At 46.7% G+C, this 15,103-nt stretch overlaps 1 pseudogene; it reads left to right on the top strand.

Annotated features, from left to right (window-relative positions):
• Window positions 1–15,103, top strand: part of LOC120846558 — a 148,672-nt pseudogene that overhangs the window by 120,655 nt on the left and 12,914 nt on the right.

Genomic DNA, 15,103 nt, shown 5'->3' on the forward strand with positions numbered 1-15,103 from the left:
ATGTATTGTGTATCAATTGCCAACATCATCCTCTACATCACCACCATTAGCTACGGAGACTGTCGGCAAGTTGTAACTCCTCATTCTGAGCGCGTTAAGAAAGAAAATGGCGCATACGTAGCGCATCCGCCTTTGAGCCCTGAGAGTCTAGATTCGATTTGTGTATATTGGATTAATTCCGAGCTAGTACTTTGGATCCACGCCAAACCGGATTTGCCGACGTAACCTGCCGTGGACGTCTATCTGGCAGAAGTGTTATTATGACCTCTAAAGCGCGAGACACATGCGCGAAAAATCCAACCGATCCGAAAAAATTTGGTCGCTTCAGGCGTCGGATCGGCGATCCGACATGCGTCCAACGCGCCAGATAGTTTCGCACGGCGGACGGATGGTCGGATACGTCCAGCCAATGACAGCACAGCTAGCGCGAACGTCATGATGACGTACTGGGTCTGGCGGGACGAACAAGAAAACGGGACGGGCGACGGGAAGCCGGACGCGTGGATTCCGCTGATCCATTCGAGAAAGATGGCCCCGGCAAAGAATGCACGCGCTAACGAGAACGAGCTTCTAACTTCGCTCGTGTGAGCTAAACCGTCAATCTGTGTCCAGAGATCTATGAACGCTGACCTCCGCTGGAGTGCTTGGATCTCTTGGGCGAAGCCGAACAGGTCGTCGTGTCGCATGCAAGGTCGGAAGCGTGTGTCTCAAACTGTCGCGTGCGGCGATTCGGAGCGCGGTGTTCGGAGTGTCGGATCGGACGTCGGATCGGACGATTCTGCCGTCCATGTGTCTCGCGCTTAAAGGGGCGGTGCAACGATATTCAATTGGAATGTTTTTTCACTTTACAGGAGCTTACTGGCACTAGTGGGACTCAAGGATACTCGCACGCAACACCACTAATCAAGAAACTCTTTTGTTGCGCTCTAATTTGGTGGACAAAATCGAGTGTTTTCATTTGATCTCTCCTTCGAAAAACCTGATGACGTAGCTGGGCGGTAGCAGTATCGCCCAGTGACAATATTTTTATGCGGCTCATAGATTGGACCCGAGCATGGCGCGGACACTCGATTTGGGCTCGTGATAATCGATAGCTCGAGAAGCAATCGGGTTGTGACCCGTGTCCAATCGCTGCAATGACGACAACAGCCGAACCATAACAATGTCTGGAACTCAGCTCGTGTCCTGTGCCTTGCCAACCCCAGCACATGGCTATGATCAACATTGGCGACATATAATCGGCTCCAGATCACGTGGCCGCTTGTTCTCGCTGCGAGTTGAGGAGGTAAACTCTGCTCGTTTTTCTTTATTTTTTTCTGCGACTTCGATTGCGTGCGGTAAAAAACGAACGGGTATTTCACAGGTCATTATAGATCAGGGATTCGTTCTTAGCGGTATTTGCGCAAGGTACAAAAATTGTTGCATCGGCCCTTTAAGGCGTTCGACGCATTAAACGGCATCACCCATGACGTGCTACTCCTCGCAGACGTCGTCCACGGTAACGTTCTGCCTGTACCACCTGGCGCGGAACTCCAAGGCCCAGGATCGGGCCCGGCAGGAGGTCTTCGACGTGGTCGGGAGCGAGTCCCGAACTCTGGAGCCCGGGCACCTGAATCAGCTGCCCTTCCTCAAGGCCTGCGTCAAAGAGTCGCTGCGGTGAGGCGGCGAGTATCCCTCAGACGCCCGGGGAATGTCCCGGGTCGACCCGGGGAATGTCCCGGGTCGACGCGATGACGAGTCAAAAATGAGCCCAGAAACCAAACTTCGTCGTCCCGCGGCTCCCACAAAACGTCCGTAGCTCAAACGTGAAGCTCCAACTTTGTCACTAGGTTTTGTGCTGGTGTGTTACTTCCTCGTTTGTCCTCGTCTCTTTGTGCGCGAATTTTAACCATGTTTTGTGCTGGCGATGCGCCTAGCCTCACGCTATGATTGTTGCAGGTTTAAATAAGCGGGCTCTGCGTAAGGGCCTTGTCTCACTTTTTTTTAACGTGCAAAAGGCGCAGTCTGTTTTGTGCGATTTACAGCGCAAATGAATAATGTGGCGCTGCCTCGATGTTGTATTGTAAATTGGGAGTTTGGTTGTCACATACAGTGAAAGGAGTCTTCTGCTTTGCTCCTCGGATGTCCCTGTAAAGGCGCCACACGTGTCAGCGTTGCATCTACCAGCGCTCGGGAAAGGGGGGGGGGGGGGAGGGGGGGGGGGGCATGGCCAACAACATGGTCTTGGACTTGGAGCGCGCATATTTTTTTTTATTGTAACACATTCTCTGTTAAAACGAAAAACACCGTATTTCGTAGATTTCAAATATATTACTCTTAGAAGCGATGCTGTTTGGACGTCGTGATCGTTTATACAACAAATAGGTCGGTCCACGCGTAAAATTTGGCGAGACTGGTTTAATGACTAAAATTCACAAGATGGCGTATTTGCTACTTGCGAGGGATCTTTAAGGCGCATCGCGCGGTTAAACGACCACGCGCCTGTAAGTTGACCGCCCAACACGGGAACCGGAATATCGAGTGCAACCTCGTATCTTGGAGCTAGAAGGGCACACTTGTCCCCGGCTTTCAAGGCGTTCTATCGGACTGCACATTTCTCCCGAGGATGCGCGCAATTGCAGGCGCTGAAGCACGGAGCTTGTCCTTTTCATGATGGCGCTCTTATGCCCTGCAGCCTCAACCCAACCCTCTCCGGCGTGTTCCGAAAACTCAACCACGACGTCACCTTGTCCGGATACCTCGTGCCCGCGGGGGTGAGTTCAATTCCCTTTCGCCCGCGGGTTGCTGGCGCCGACGCACGCTTCCAGACAGGGCCGACAACGGGTTCCCTTGTCTCAATGGACCTTCTGTCCGACAATAACCTTTCGTTCGGTACTCAGCTGGAGAATCGAGTTGTCTGCTTAGTTTAGATATCTTGATGCTGGAAAAAAAAAAAGAAAAGACGTACGTAACCCTTTTAGGCGGCAGCTTTGAAGATACGGCGATCCGCGCAGCCCCATTTGGCCCGCCCTTGTTCGACCTGAAAGCCTCTGACTATCGACATATGTTTAGCACACTCTTTCATCTTCACTTTTTTGCTTTTTTACACTCGTACGTCGACGGTGGTGCTGACTGGAGCGTTCCAAGCTAGCAGCCCTTAAGAAAACAGGCCTCAGCGTTCTTTTTTTAATTTTTTAGGCTTCTTATTGTCTTCCCGCGGGATCCTACTGAATTCCTTGATAAACGCGCTTGGTTTTAATTATTATAAAAAAAATCTAAATAAAAAATTAATGAATATTTTGTAGACTTATTTATACCAAAATTAAAATAAGTAGTAATGACGTTTTTTGTAGGTTATTTCTAAAACAATTAAAAAAAACACTAACAATGTTTTTGTTTAAATGACTTGTATAAAAAAAATCAGACGAAACATTGTTATTGACATTATTTTTATATTATTTTATAAAAATTTGGAAGAGAGTTTTGAAGAACACACATTTTTTGCTCACATTTTTTGAAAATATTGAAAGGGAATTAAAAGGCATTTTCTATAGATCTTTTTCCTGATGAAACAACTGTAAGAGTTCTAAAAGCGTTTGTAAGTTCCTTTGTACTTCTTTTTCTTTTAATATAGGATTCTTTATTTTTTTAGAATAAGAGGACAAATGCAAGTTAAGAAGGGTATTTTTTGTTCTTTTTCCTGTTTCTATTTAATGAAACATGCTGGTAAAACAACACTCCTAACATACGTTGAAAAATTGCTTCAACTTGACATCGTTCTATAGGAAATCTTTTTTTTTTTTTAATGGCAGTGTATAGCGTAACGCTATACACTGCCAATGTCCGACCTAACAAAAATAAAATTAAGTTAAATCAAATAACATAAACGTTCGCTGTGCCTAGCGTTACGTCCGGACAAACCGCTAAAACCACGGTTAACCTAACCCCCTTTTTTTCTCGCCCGCAAACACTGAAAAGCGATGACATTTCTTCAAGATGCTGTTTTCGCGGATGTTATTTTAGCGACTGCGCCGAATGATTATTACTTGCACCAATGCCTTTTAGTAAGAGATCGAGGCTACGATCTTGGAAACATTGCTTTTTTTTTTAACACTCCTGAGAAGAAGATCGGACATTTGGGATCTTAATGATGCTGAGGTGGTCACCGGCCCAATAAGTATACCTTCAATATTTTGGCTGTAGAATGCTCTGGAGCAGCTATCGGGACTGTGGCTCTGGTGTTTGAGTTCGTTTCTAATGTGTATTTGTGGGATGTGCATATGTATAAATACCACAGAGGCACTATTGCCTAACAAAATGCATTATATAAAAAATCGAGTGTTTATTTAACGATATTCTGCTGTTACTTCAAAAAGAATTCATCAAAATTCGTGTTAAAAAAGAATTCCAGAAATTTAAGTGGCCAATTTTAATAATTAATTAAGCAGGTTGTCGAAATAAACTCTAAGAAACCTAAGAAAAGTAAACAGATGAAAGCCGTTTACAACTTCCTGTAACGCTGAATTAGAGCGCAGCTTTTGAGGAGGAGTAGGGAAGGGTACTGAGGGGGGGTCATGTGACCTCGGGGGAGCGCCGGTCACGTGACCCCCAAGGTCGCGCGACCCGCCAGAGAAATTTTTCCGCTAGATTTAGCAAGGAAATGTTTCCGCTAGATTTAGCGGGGAAACTTTCCGCTAGATTTAGCGGGGAAATTTTTCTGCTAAATTTAGCTGGGGAATTTTTCCGCTAAATTTAGCGGGGAAGTTTTTCCGCTAAATTTAGCGGGGAAATTTTTTCGCTAAATTTAGCAGGAAAATTTACCCATAATGCACCGCGCGGTTACGGCGACGGCGACCCAGCTCAAGCCGGAAACGGGCGCCTAAGAGCTGCGCTCTAAAAAGTTTCCATACGATTCCAGAAAAATTTTTGACAAAAGTTCAAAAGAATTTAACTACAGATTTCTTAAAGAAAGCGGCCTTCCTATACTCGGTTTTAACTTGAATCAGAGCTTAGTCAAAGGCTAAACGCCACACAGACAGATACACACAGATAAAAAGGAACTGTCACGGTGTCCTTTGCGCATTAAATTGGATGAGATGTATAGAATGTGCTCAAAGAAAGACACCGAAAGCCCTGACGTTGCGTTTTCGAAGTCACTTACTTGATGACATGCTCAGGCAGCACGTCGACACTGGGCCAGCGTCGGGGGAATATTGCTCACAACAATGGCCCAGTTTCATGTTTGCACCACGACCCAGTATTGTGCCAATATCGGTTCCCGATCGTTCTAAAAATGGACCAGAATCGGCGATATCATTCGAGTTCTGGGCAGAGGTGGGCGAATGTTGGTTAACATGGCCGCGGCCTCTGCGGTGTCAGCGGACTTAGGCCAGGCTAACGTAACTATAGAACTAACCCATCAGTTAGGAAACTGCCATAGAGCCTGCTCTGATAAAGTGACACTAATCCGTACTCGAGACCCGAGCTAATAGCGATCGCATCACCACCATTTCTCTCCATTTTGCATTTAATCGGCCATTGTGGCTCCGAAACAGATGCGGTAGAAGGGGATTCAAGAATGCCACCTCCGACTCCCAAGCGGACGCGCCGCGAGTTACTGCCGAAGTTAGGATGCGCCCAAGTTGGGGCGCGCTGCCTGAAATCACCGTTGAGACATGGTTGTATGAAAACAATATTAATTATGCCGCAAACTTTGTAAACTAAAGGTTGTAGGAAGCATCACGCGCCCCCCGTTTTGTACTAGTCTCTAACGAAAGTTACTACAGAAAGTTTTTTCCCCGTTTGTTTGTACGGAAAAACCCAGTTCCAGCCGCTGATCGCCCGGCGCGCCCTCGGCGCGGCCCGTGGCAACAGCGGCGGCCCCCGCGATTGGCCGGCGCGATTGACAGTGATTCAGTATCGTTTTAGAAACGGTCAAGAATTCCTAATACCGGCCGATATAGCCGGTTCAGACCCGACAAAACACCGGAAAACGGGGGAGGATACTGTCTATTAGCGTGGCGTTGGCCGACCCAAGTGATGTTCCGCCGACATCGGCCACATCACGGTGATAATGGCCCGATCTTCACAGTCCATCGCCAACATCGGCAGTATCAGAATGATATTGGCCCCATTTTTTTGATCCGACGCCAATATTGGCGCAATACTGTGTGCTGCCTGGGTGGGCTTCTGGCGTCCACTGCATTCCTCTTTTCTCCTCCTCGCTCATAACACGACTTTAATATTATTATTATAATTATTGTTATTTTGCTCTTTTTCACTCGCGTTTCGACGGTAGTGGCGCTGTGATCGGCCTAAATAGCATAGGATTAGGCAGCGTTACTAAAACACTCAGTTGGGAAACTCCCATAGAGACAGCCCTAAAAATATGGTCCCAATCTGTCTCCGAGCACCGAGCTAATGACGAACACAACGCCACCATTTCTCCCGCAGCGGCCACTCGAGAAACTGCACGTGACTTCTATTTTTGGCTTTGACAGGGGTGAACCCCCGTCTCCCCGGCGTACGCGCCGCGTTGAACCACTGAAGTTAAAATGCACCTAGGTCGGGACGCGCTACCTGAAAGGCCCGCTGAGGCATGGTTTTATAAAAACAATATTAATTGTTCCGCAAAACCTTGCGAACTAAAGATGATAAAAACATCACGCGCCCATCATTTGGTACTAAACTCCAATAAATTTCATACAAAAAGTGTCTTTTCCGTTTGTTTTTACGCAAAAAACAGGCTTTCAAAAAGCTCGAGGTGACCATAGTACAGACAAACGAAAAAGAGTGGCGCTGTTGTCGCATTTAGCTCGGTCTCGGTGGACGCCAGCGGCCCAGGTTTCGACGGCGAGTTTCCCAACTGAGTGTTTTAGTAACGTTGGGATTAGGGTTGCGTGTTTTTGGATAAATCAGGAAAAAGAAATGCTCAAAACGCTCGCCGGTAGTATTTTTGTCAATTCGGATTTCTCCAAACAACTCCAAATTTTGAGATCGAATACATAATACCAAGCAAAATCTTTTTTTTTTTTTAAGACATTTTATGAGAGAACGAAATCTGAGGTCCTCAGGAGACGCGACATTATTTTCCTTGGAAATCTTGGAATACTCGCAAAAGCGGGTTTAGCTTTTACCTCGTCGAGGTTCGTTTAGGACAACGGGTCATGGTATTTCTGGGTCACGACGAAAGCCATTGTTTAGGACTCCAGTTTGGAGCATACTATTTGTGTGCTTGTTATGCCCATGTCCCACTAGAGCGACAGACAGAAACAAACGACAGCGACAAGCCTCAAACCCATGCAGCATGCTGGCGATGGTACCTTTGGCAAGCGTGTAGTCGTTCGGTGCTCGTGAAGTAAGCACGAGCGATTGCAAGCCTGTCAAAAATACCCTCGCGTGCATGATGCTCGTGTTTGAGCATAGCTTTCCTTATTCTACAAAGCCACTCAAATCGCGAAGAACTCTGGTTTGAGGCTTGTCGGTGTCGTTTGTTTCTGTCTGTCCCTGTAGTGGGACACGGGCATGAGAGAAAGTAGAGGTGGTGTTCTATAAACGCATAGCCTCCTGTCGCAGCGATAGCTATGAACCCGAAAATTTTAGTGGAGGGAGGGACAAAGCTTGCATGCTCCAACGACTACGTCGAGGAGTTTGATTTTCTCGAAGTATTGACTCTTACCGAGGCAAAAATTATTTTCAATATTTGCCGTGGGATAGTTAATATTGCCGCGCGAAGGGCCGAGCAAGAAACGCTAGGTTATGAAATCCTAGAAGATTCGCGTTTACTTTTACTCAGGGTGTAACTTTTATCATTTCGTCTTAGTTTTTTGTTCTCGAAAGTGCTTGTTTATTTTCACCCCGAACGCTCAATGCTCGAACCTTCTGGAGCGAATTTTCACGTTGCCGACGCAGACTAGATAAGGAGCTGCCGGTGACCTTGTCGAGTCGGTCTCGCTCTCGCTTGCTGTTACTCCGCCAAATCGCCGCCCGCTTTTCTGCTGCCTCGACACTCCTTCATTTTGCTTGGCACAAGGTCGCCGAATAAACCTTTATTTTCAGTTTACATTTGTCGAGCATTTTTCTATTGGTGACAATATAGCCAATGACAAAGCGTCAATGCCATTTTCAGCTGCAGAAATATCATGCGGTACATCTGAGTTCTGATGAATTCAGTTTATGTTTGTGTCCAGACGTTTTTATATTTTTTTTTTAATTTAAAATAATTGAGAAGACAGATGTAGCAGTAAGAAAGCACAAAACGAGCAGGAGGAAAGCTTGTACATGTCTGGTTTTCGTCCTCCTGCTGGTTTTGTGCTTTCTTACTGTTACTAACATTAAACTCCAAATTTCAGAGACTTAGGAGTCTAACAATAATGAACTTTAATAAACCCCGACTTTTATGGAGAAAATGAAGTAAAAAAATCACCCTCCGAATTTCACGAACAAAATCTCCGAAAACTGGGAACCCAGCATGTATCCACGAAAGCGCGCGCGCTCTGCGTCGTCAGTTATCATATCATCTGCTTTTGCACGGCCACCTTGAAACAGCGCTTGCGTTATGGGAAACAATTACACGCGCCTACACGCACAATGTGTCTGAAGGCTCAAGACGCTCTCTGGTGTTCAGACCTGAGTGTAAGGTGTACGCTTCGCGAACACAGAGCGATAAACGTGTTCTGCCCCAAACCCGGCGCTCCGCAAGGCCGCTACACCGCAAGCGCTTGAGGTTTATTTGGTGTACGTGACTTTGTCTCTGGCAATGAAGAGGTGACGGAGAAAGGATCAGAGTAAGAAAGAAAAAAAAAAACAACAAAGGCGATACTCTTCTCTACTTAGTTACTGTAGCGGATGACCTTCTACAAAAGATGGCATTACCTTTCCGTATAGAGGGACTCACTTCCGGCTCATTACGACAGAGTGCCTTAAAACCTCTCAAAACCTCTTACGAGGAGAGAGAATGAGAGAGCCTAGCCTGAAGATAGGGTCCACTTCAAACCATGGGGAGCGTTTGCAATTTAATGACGGACGCCTCTTGCGGACATCAGCCACAAGTGCACGTGCGCGGAGCGTTTTCGCGTGGCGAGGAAAGGAAAGCAGGCGGAAAGGCGGAGACGTTAGCAGACAATCAACGTTCCAATACCTTCTCGCAACTCGTGTTGCAAAGTCGGCCCATAAACTGCGTAAAGCCGATCGAGATGTTGGACACTCTCTGGAATACATGCTCTCTAAAGAACGCTATAGTCGGTGACATGTTAATAGTGAAGTGCAAGCTCCTCCAACCTCTTGCCACTTTAACAGAGTGAAGGCTGGAGAGGAGGTTTCCTCCTGTCCCGAATTCGCTCTGCTAAAATGGGAAGAAGTGGGAGGAGCTTCCACTTCACTCTTCACTTGTCACCGACTATTTGGGAGGAGGTCAAACCGTGGCGCCCCAAGCGGCTAACTTTGGAACTATACGGTTGGGACAACAAATAACAATGACTCAGCGCTCGGCTGACTTAACCGAACGCCGGGTCAGCGTTCGGCTGGAGTTCGTGTTCTCCGGTCGCCTGAGGGAGAGGAGGGGCTCCTTTGTTACCACCCTGGCCTGCATGAACAATGCAGCAAGCACGGTGCAATATGTCCAGCTCTGCAGAAAAGCCGAAGTGGGTTAAGCTCACGTTCTTTGACGACTGTTTTTGGGAGAGGTCCGTCACTAACAATAAACGTCCCTTCGTTTATTGTCAGCATTTTTACGTTAGGTCGTGAACATGCCCACAAGCATGCCCACAAGGCCAGTGGGCATGTTCAAGGCCTTGTGTTGGGTAAACACCGAGGTGTGGGGTCAACAGACGAGTCAGAGCGCACCCCTAAAGTTGGATCTCCTCGCCAATAGAGAACACACTGACACACTGGCGCCATCTGTGCTGTGATCTTGGAACTATATTCTTTACTAGACCGAAGGTTTTGCGGTATTTGCGAGGTCAAATTCACGTACTACCTACGAGAAAGGGTCGTCCATAACAATAACAAAACTTTCTTCTTTTTATTTCTTTTTTTTTGCGAGCCAAGAAAGAAAGAAATATGCGCGCAGCGCGCAAGGAAGTAGGAACTATAAGGGACCTCCAGGCGTTCCATGGCTAGCCCATATTTGACGCCAGTGCGTTCCCTCGTCGCAAGAAATTTTAAGCGGTTTCAAGGCACGCGGTCCTCAGAAGTCGCGAGTTTGTATGCGGGTCTTTAGGGAGACCTCCGATCACGACGCGACTCTCGGAACATTCGGAGGCTCTCGTCGTTCCCCGCGAAACCGACCAATCCATCGAGCCGTGTGTTGTCGGACGATGGCGACGCGGGGTATCGATTTCTCGCAGACTCCGCTGTTGACTGAGAACTACGTGGCCAGCCGGCTGGAGGAGAACTTCACCCGCGCCGAAGAGTTCCTGCCAGAGCGCTGGCTGAAGCGGGACGACCAAGGCCGCCAGGACTGGGTGCTGCACCCGTTCGCCTCCCTCCCCTTCAGCTTCGGGGCGCGCATGTGCCTCGGCAGGCGGTTGGCCGAGCTCGAGATCTGGATCGTGCTCGTCAAGGTGAGCCGTGCGGGCCGAGTAGTGTCGAGTAGACATATCCTGCGCTTGGCGACATCGTTAGTGGGGTCGAACCATGTGGTTGGATGAGTGCATGTACGGCGGTTGAACCCTCTTACGCGCAGTGTCTGGTGGCGTTCCATGGGACGAGCATCGCGTTAGAGAACAGCATCAGGAAAAAAAAAAAGTCCCACCCCGAGCAGCACAGATTTGGCCAATCATTGGCGATGGTACTTTTGTCATTGGCCAGGCAGAGGTCAGGCATCGTCCAATGACTGGTCCTGCTCTCTCCATTGGCCGATGACCACTGGCCATTAGCCATCTGTCAACCATTGGCCAATGAATGGCCACTCTTTGGCCATTGGCCAACGGACCATCGCCAGCCATTGGTCAATGCTTGGCCAATATCCGTGCTGCATGGGACGGTTGCCGTGCCGTTCTAAAATAATCGTGGTCATTAATATACTCGCGATCGCCGCCGTCCCAGTCTCAGGTGTTTTAACAAAATGGTATTTTCTTTATTTGAAGTGTCTTTTTCCTTATTTATTCCGCGTCGTTGTGTCACCGGCTGTACATAGCTGTGTTGTGTCATCTGAGAAAATATTCTTCTTTTGTGTTTGAACACAAAATATGTTATATGGCTCGCACCTAACGATATTCAATTAAGTATTAGCAACGGAAGTCAACAGATTGACTGCGAACTGAACCCCAACGCATGCACGTTTCTTCATTGATTGGACGCCAGTGGCAGCCGAACATTTTTCTCGAGAACCTCCGTGTTACTTCAACACCACCTAGAGGGAAGTTCGTGGCGCTTGGAGGCATGACGTTACCAACGCCAGAAGGAGGAGCTAATCCTAGAAGTTGGACATTTCTTTGGGGTTGTCCTTTTTTTTTGGACTTCTTTCTTTCCGAACAGTCGGCTGTTTGTGCGTAGAAGCGGTCCAGTGCCGTAAACAGAATACTACGAAACGTAATTTTAAATTCACGCCTTTGTGTAAGTTCGAGTTTATATATATATATATATATATATATATATATATATATATATATATATATATATATATATATATATATATATATATATATATATATATATATACGGATGCTCAATCGTTTCCTTTCGGGCGTCTAGAAAGACACGTCGAGACGCGTTTAGAAGAGAATATGCATCAAAGTTACCGGCGCGCACAAGCACGACGATGACGTCTTCGCTTACATAATGCACTGTCGGCTTCCGAAAGTGCTTTTCGCTATGCAGCGTTTGTGGCTTTCTCCTTCCAGTAATGACACGTGTGCGTGTTTGTCTGTAACTTTTTTTTTATGCGACGGTTTCTGCTTTTTTTTTTCCTTTTTCTTTTGGCTCGGACTCGAGATACTTCACAAAGTGTCCAGCGATGTCGAGAGGCATCAATCGGCCGTTGTCTGAGGTGGTAGTACCAGTCAATGTCCAGGTTACTCGGGGGAAAAAAGTAATACATTACAATGACCATTACACTTACTCTTGCTTAGAAAATATTCAATTAGATCACTCGATTATTTGGGAAGGAAAATTAAATGGCCGTTACTTGAAGTACAGCCGTTACTTTTCCGATTACTTCAGAATTTTTAAAATGACAGATTTTTCTGCCCGTTTAAATACGGGGCCGTACTCTCCATTATTTAATTAGAATCACCGAATGATGAACCGCTTATCTTCTTCATCCCCCAATTTTCGTACACACTTCTTCTGTCAAAAACTTGGTTCCATAATTTCTTGGTAGAAAACTTGTAAAAACAAAGGGCACCTTTAGAAAAAGGTAGGGAGAATAGCAACGGTCACAAGTCATTTCAGTACTCCAAAGGTAACCAAATTACTCTTGCGATATGTTCATAACAAATGTATTGAAATGATTACAAAGTGACTCCAAACGTAATCGGTTACAAGTTGATTACTTGTAATGATTTCCGTACGGGTCTGGGTAGTATCCAAATTTACTTGTGGCGGTGGCTTCACTGCATGGATTCCTTTAAGAGGTGAGCTATTTTCATGCCATTCGCTCTTCGTATCGGGCGCTAGGCGAGTACAATGGTGCAATTAATAGCGTAGGTTTCAAATTAAACTCACGCGTCCGTTTTTCTTTTTTTTTTTTAACGGGGTTTTTGTTTTTTGCCGGAGCTACCAGCCTAGAAAGGGTGTGCTGGTGTCCTGTTGATGTTTTTGTTGTGGTTCAAGATAGTCATTTGTCAAACAAATGCTGCAATTTGACAAGTGATACAAATGATTAGCGTTCATATTCATACATAAAATATTAATGTACGTATCAACTCTTCCAAACTTATTTCCCCAGTCGTTTTTATTCCCTCCAATAAAGTAAGTTTTATGCAAACACGTACGTAACGCATTACTAGAGACGAGTTACTTCTACGTAGTTGCTTTTTTGGTACAGTCATGTCTCGTTAATATGGACCCCGTTAATCGGGACACCCCGCAATATGGACGAAAGTTTCGGCGACCGGTCTTTTTCCTTTTTCAGAGTTCGTTGAAGCGACCGCGGCGCACCCTCGTGGAAATAATTCAAAACGTTTGCGGGCTCAGTCCGTCCTCCCGTCACCCCGTTCGCTTCCTAGACGCGATTGTTTGGGTGGGTTCGTTGCGGAAAGTTTTTCTCGCTGTTTTCCGGCTGTCGTTCTCTACAAATGGCTGATGACGATCCCGGAGGATCGAGTAAATGAACCGTCTTCGACACTTCGGACTTTATCCGTCTGTACGCTTTTCAAGACGGGTGGAGAGCCGATGCTGCATCAGTACCGGTCGTCAACACAGCGTACGTCGATCGGTACTTGGCGAAGGACTGCAGACAACTCCGGAAAGGATTGGCCTTCAAAGAAGCCTACGTCAAGAAGGACATGGTGAACAACTTTGACCCCGACCACACCGTTCACCTCGTAAGGAGCACGCGTGCACCGTCTATGAAGCCGGGACATTACAGGCAACTGATATCGCTTTCCAAGACCGCCAATATCGTTCAAGCGTCTTGCGACTGCGTTGCAGTGTGAGTTTATTTCTTCGGTAAAACCCGTGGCGATGTAATAATGTGTCTTAAAAATTACAAGATGTGTCAATATTTGTAAGGCGTGAGCCCCATAGTCGCTATCCTTTCGGCAGATTTGTATCAAGATCCGTGTGTGCCAGCCCTTTGATAATATTTTATGCGTGACGCGATAAGTTACCTAAAAAAACAAAACAAAAAACAAGATTTGTCGTCTTCGTCTTTTTTGTGGTACTTCAGCATGCAACTAAAAAGGGCCAAGCTGTGTCATCAATCTACTTATCGAACTAGGTGACGTGTTGATATAAAATTCTGTAGTAGGACATTTTTTTATTCAATATTTTAATAAGTGTGAAGCGTAAATATATACTTTGCAGGTTGAGCGGAGCATGCCAGCACATAGCTGGCCTGCTCTTTACACTATGCGACAATGTAAATATCTGTTTTCCGTGACAACGGCTTGGCGACCCGCCTCTTCGCTGCCCTGCTGTACCGTGCAAGCAAACTCGATGCGGAGGCAGGTGTCGGCTTCTATGTAAACAAGGAGGGAGCGAAGTCTGGGTGATTCTGGTCTCGTGAAGATACCCCTGCGTCGTAAAAATCAGGAACAAAAGCTTGCCATGAATGACTAGCCTGCACGGAGTATGACGGGTATATACCGAGTTCAAACAAATATGAATGAACTAACCTCCAATGAAGTGGACGCTGGAAACACGCGAGTTCGCAGATGGCTGCCAAGGCGTCCCGTCGGAGTTCTGGCGTCGCAGCGCTTGAATCCATTTTTCTCTCTTCTTGAGGTGCGCGGTAGCTTTCGGGAATCTAAAGAAGCTCACGGTCGGCGTGTTTTTCTAGCTATTTGTACATCCAACAGCCGAGCAGCGGTGAGGTATCGCGACAGTGCCGGACAGACGCGCCTAGCAATGCGAGCGAAGCCAGGCAGCGTACGAGGAGAGCCCGCAAAGATGGCGCCTTTCCCTTTCCTACTCTCTCCTCAAGTTCGGGCATGCGCACAAAATTCTCCGAAAAAGGTCAGAAACCCGCAGTCCGGACTATGGACGGCTATTTTGGGTATGAAACGGGAAAATACAGGCATTTTTGTCTCGTTAATATGGACACGTGTCCACGAAAAAAAAATATTAGTGACCCCAGTGTGTACTACTCGGAATTCACCATTTCCTTTTTGTTCCCCGTCTGGTTACTTTGAAGGCGAGTCCACATACCCGACCGAAGAAAAGTTTAGTGAATCGTAGAGGTCACAGTTTGTACCCGGAATTCACTATTGTCCTCTGCCCTTGAGATAAGACCTGCGCGCCTGAAGGTGGTCGTTTTTTTTTTTTTTGTTTCTTGCCTTTCAAGCTTAAACGTATGCCATCTCCTTCCGGGTTGGCATACGTGATGAATCACATTCGTTGTGCATAAGAGGCAAGAGGCAACGCTGGACGCTTCTCCGGTCATTTCGGAGGTGGAGACGATGACAGGTGTTAAGCGTAAACGGGCAGAGCTTTCTGCTCAGCTCAAAAAGGAAATATGCAA

The sequence above is a fragment of the Ixodes scapularis genome, unplaced genomic scaffold (genome assembly GCF_016920785.2).
Source record: "Ixodes scapularis isolate PalLabHiFi unplaced genomic scaffold, ASM1692078v2 PGA_scaffold13__105_contigs__length_92229423, whole genome shotgun sequence".
NCBI classification, from domain to species: domain Eukaryota; kingdom Metazoa; phylum Arthropoda; class Arachnida; order Ixodida; family Ixodidae; genus Ixodes; species Ixodes scapularis.